This window comes from Triticum dicoccoides, chromosome 3B, assembly GCF_002162155.2.
Source record: "Triticum dicoccoides isolate Atlit2015 ecotype Zavitan chromosome 3B, WEW_v2.0, whole genome shotgun sequence".
Classification (NCBI taxonomy): domain Eukaryota; kingdom Viridiplantae; phylum Streptophyta; class Magnoliopsida; order Poales; family Poaceae; genus Triticum; species Triticum dicoccoides.
The window spans coordinates 74,705,184-74,710,439 of NC_041385.1; positions in this window are offsets into that span (position 1 = coordinate 74,705,184).

The window sequence follows — 5,256 nt, forward strand, 5'->3', positions numbered from 1 at the left end:
AGAATTGGAATTATTCAGGGTTCGTTTGAACATTTTATACATTAAATTGGTTTTCTAGCTATTTCAGGTGCACAATTCAAAACTAAACTACATGCACATGCTCCGGTGCACCAACATGGGTTGTAAAATTATATATGTGTCCATGGGTTTATGCTTATCTCCCATGCAAGAAATGGGGATGAAATTCGAACACCACGGCATCCTGGCTCTTCGGAAACGTTGACGTACTTGCTTTTGTAATTCTAGTAAATCCAAAATTTGTCCGAAATTCATGAAACTTGGCATGCTATCATGGAGTGGCATCAACATGTCGTGGTAAATTTTTTGTCCCATTTGGGGCAGGTTTGGATATATGCTTCTCACAAACCAGAGCTTCTCACAACAAGCATGATGGTTTCGGTAGGGAACGTCCCACATTTGAGGACGAAATGATATTCATTGCCTCTTATTGCTTCCAAAAAATTTCTCATGTCAACATAGAACAACTGGAGTGTTGTGTCAATTTTTGTTATTTTTCAGTGTTCTTTGGAGATTTTTATGCATTAACTCAGTTTTCAGTGCATTTATGTGCATAATTAAAATTTGAACTACATGCACATGCTCCAGTGCATATAAATTGGTTGAAAAATCAAATTTTTGTCCTTGGGTGCATGCTTAGGTCCCATGCAAGAAATGGGAATGAATTTCAAACACCAGGGCACCGTTGATTTCCGGCAAAATGTTGAGATGCCTGGTTTTTAAAGTCTAGTAAATCCAAAACTCGTCTGAAATTCATGAAACTTGGCATGCTATCATGGAGCGGCATCAATATGACGTGGTAAAATTTTGGTCCCATTTGGGGCAGGTTTGGGTATATGCTTCTCACAACAAGCATGATGGTTTCGGTAGGGAACGTCCCACCTTTGGGGACGAAATGATATCCATTGCCTCTTATTGCTTTCAAAAAAATTGCATGACCCGTGTGCTAGCTACCTCTCAGCGCCGCCAGCTTCCGTCCTCCCACACCCCACCCGTCGACCCCGGGACGACATGATGCAATGTGAGAGCAGGATTTGTGCATCTCTTAAACGCAAACGGTTCTTTTGGATGACCCGTGTGCAACCACTTACAAACAATTTGGTGCGATTTGCAACTGTCATATTGGGTATGTTACCATTTGTCAAACTGGAAAGATTGACATTTGGTGATCTAGTAACATTGCCATTTGTCAACCTTGTAACACTGCGATTTGTCAAAATATGAAGCTAAAAATCACTAGCAGTATCTAATTTTTGCAACTAAAATTCAGTAATTAAGCATAGATTTCATTCATAGATTAAACAGTCGTTCTTAATTTATACAAACAGTTCAACTCGATAGCTGAACCGACCAAACTTTTCCCCAATTGTTGCCAACCACGTACTGAAATAGCTAGTTCAACTATATATACTAGCTAATTTTAAGTACGTTGTACAGTTCCACCACATCTATAGTCAGATGAACTGGACAAAATAGCCCATAAATACTACTACTACTGCTGTGGAGGGGCTTTGTACTACTTCCGGCTGCCTCTCCTCTGCCGAGCGCGCTCAGTAAGAGGCGGAGGAGGAGGAGCCTACCGACGAGCTGGGAAACCGCAATACGATGTGTGCCGTTGTTGCAGCTTCAGCGATGCTCACCTCGAACGCCCTCTGCCGCTCCAGATAACCCATCTCGAATCCGTGGTTCTCCTCGTAGATCTCCTAATTCCTCGCCTCTAAGGCGGCGTGTGCCGCGGCCACGGCGGTGGTAAGGCTCTTTGCATGCTCGACGAGGCGCTCCTCCTCCTCCCGCAGCAACTCGGTGTAGCGTGCAAGGTCGCTGACACACGTGCGGGCATGCACCTCCGCCTCCCGCCTTCGGGCGGCTGTGGCGGAGCGGGTGATGACCCCGGGGGTCGATGGTCGGTTGGCGGCCACGACGGCCGACGACGGGGTGGCGGCCACGACCACCACCTCCCTCCTTCGTGACGTGGTGGCGCAGCGGGTGATGGCCATGGTGGCCGGCAGTGGGGCGGCGGCCACGACGGCCACATCCCGCCTTTGGGCCGCGGCGACGGAGCGGGTGATGGCCCTGGCTTTTGACGGTGGTGTGGCGGCAACGGCGGCCGGCAACAACTGCCGACAGCAGCGGCGGTGGAGCATGTGGTGGGTGTTTCGCGCACACCCAACAGGGACGCCACGCACATTACACTACGCCGGGGACCGCGCCACCGCCGCGGTGTAGCCTCCCAGCTGGAGCTGTCCTCTAATCACGGCGGAGTGGCTGAGCAACGATGACGAACCGGTACCATTGGCGATTGTGGGGGAAGCAGGCGTGTTAAGCTACAGGGAGGGAGGGGAAAATGCGACGCAGGACTCGCCGGCCGTGAGGGTTTTTATAGCAGGCCGGTAAGCATTGTGATTTTGGGGGATTTCACCGAGTCGGGCGGGAAGCTTGCGCGGGAACCTGTGAGGTTGCGTGGGAACGGGCTCACCGACGATTCATTGGCGCCACCGTTTGGCCAAAAGAACGCCCCCGCACGTTGCGCAAGGTTGCGCTATAAGTCGTCTGCGGCAGCGGACAAGATGTGCGAGAGGAGGACAAAAGGCCACGTACACATACGGTTAATAAAAAAGTTTGCGATTTAATTACCTCCTATACCCCCATCCTGGTTTATAAGTATGATTTAACTAATAAAATACGAATGTATGTCGCCAAAGATTATGTAGTTGGATTTGTATTTGAACATAGTTTCCAATTATATAATTTTTATAACATGCATTAACATTTTCTTGGTTAAATTTCAGGGCAAAGTATGGCACAGAATATAAAGGGGACTATAGACTAGACGGAGGTGGTAGCACACGGCCGCTCTCTACGCAGCGATGCAACTCTCGGCCGGCTTGTAGGCGACCATTTCCTGCGTGTTCAACTGCTCTATGCGTGTGGTCATTTGCGGTTCAGGCAGCCGCAGCGCGCGCTCTGCTCTCATCTCCCTCCGGGTGCTCTGCCCTTGTTCCTCCACGCGCGCTGCCAGTGTTTGGGGCCGGTGCATGATCAGGCATGTTCGTGTGCATGCGGTTGCGCTCGGCGCGGCGCGACGATGCAGTTACCGCTGCAAAAACTACCATGCGGACGCGCTGAGAATCCACGCCGCCCTGCCCCTTTTATTCCTGTGGCCATTTAGCTTCATCTCTCGTCTCACACGACACAATAAGCACACCCACGAGGACACATACAGAGAGGACATCCAACGGTTCCAATGGCACTCCCCGTGGCTCCAATGGCGCTCCTAGCGCCGACGACGACAACGGCGGGAAGTTCACCACGCAGCACATCGTGGACACCCACGTGAGGGGGAAGGCTCTCTCGGTAGTGTACACGAACGATCCAGTCTCGATGGAGAGCTCCATCCAAACTATGGAGCAGTTCCTTGCCGAGGACAAGTACCAAGTGGTCGGCTTCGACCTCGAGTACACCATGGGTCGTGCCAGGCACGATCAGAAGGTTGCCATCACCCAGTTGTGCGTGCGACATGACGTCCTCTTCTACCACTACCACCTGGCCACAATGCCTTGCGAGTGTTTCTCCAGGTTTATCAACAACTCCGACTACAGTTTCGTTGCGGTGGACACTACCAACAATCTAAAAGCGCTCAAGGTTTCGGGCTTGAAATGCCTGAATCTTGTCAACATCCAGTGCCACTACAAGGTCTGGGGCAGCGACAAAAACAAACTGAACTCCCTGGTTGACCTCGCCTCGGCCATCATCGAACCCTACTACATGAAGATGAAGAATGAGAGCAATAAGGACAAAAACGCCTGGCACAATGTGTGGCATGAGAGACTGGATGAACAACATGTCAAGTACGCGGCCATGGACGCGTACACAAGCTACGAGATGTACAGGCGGATCGTTGACATGAGGAACTGTCTTCTTCCTGACCGAGACGAGGGATCGAGCCACATAGCAGTGGCGGGAGCATCACAAGAAGTAGATGACTAGACGATCGTTTCTCCTACTTTAGAATGCATGCAATTGTTTATTGAGGTGTGTGTGAATGCTCTATATAGTCACTTATGTAATTGGATGTTTATTACATGTTATTCTACTGTAGATAGAGCAAATCACATGGCTTATTAGCGGCAATCGTCTGTGTTATTATTGGTCTTCGCACATATTTCTGATTATGGACCTGTTTGCTGCGTATCACACACATCTTGTTCAGTTGAACCATTTCCATTGTGTTGCCTAATCACACATAGTTCATCCTAGTGAACTGTATGTTGTATATCACACACGCCTTCATATGTCTGCCTGTTTCTTTTGTTCCTCCTCATCCCAAACAGTTAATTGAACTGGACTGTATGCCCTGCATCGCATATGCAACTAAAATCTGAACCGTGTTTGATGCATCCGTCATCGCAAATGTTTTGCACCTTTTTTGACGGTTTTTTACACCACCATTTGTGATTATGGCATCGCACATAGTTTTGTCGAAGGGTCTCTGATCGTAGTGTCGCGTTTGGACCATCCTGTAGTAGTGCTATCGCCAAAAAGCGCAAGCTTGGACCAAATACTGTGGACTGCGTTAATTTGGGATATGCTAAGGATAGTGTTGGATATAGATTTCTAGTAGTGAAATCTGAGGTACCTGACCAGAAGGTCAGTACAATTATGGAGTATAAGGATGCTACATTCTTCAGGATATTTTTTCCTATGAGAGATGTGCAAAGCACTTTTAGACAAGAATCTGAGGAGACTCCTGAGCCTACCATCCCTATGGAATATTATGAATGAACACATGATGAAAATCTTGAGGAGGATGATGAGGAAACCCTTGGTAGGGGCCAGAGACAAAGGACTGCAAAGACCTTTTGTCAGAACCCCAACTCAATGTCACATCGATCTAGCTTGTAACACCTCATATCACTTTGCGGCCTCACGCACGGTATCCCCACGGGTGTCGCCTTACCTTTGCCCGGGACCGTTTGCGCCTTTTGGCTCACGTATATGATAGTGTCGCTAGCATCCATATGATAAGGAGCCCGGGCTGACATGACTAGTCGTAAACCCAAAGTGGTACAGACTTACAGGGACCGGCATCCATGACCCAGCTTCGAACGTGTCGGTCATCAGCAAGTGGGTCCGGGCTGTAGCACTGGGCTAGCAGGACTCCGGTAAACCGGGCTGTAGCGGGCTAACAGGACTCCGGTACTCAATGCGTGACATTTCCCCGAAGGGACAGACACAGGA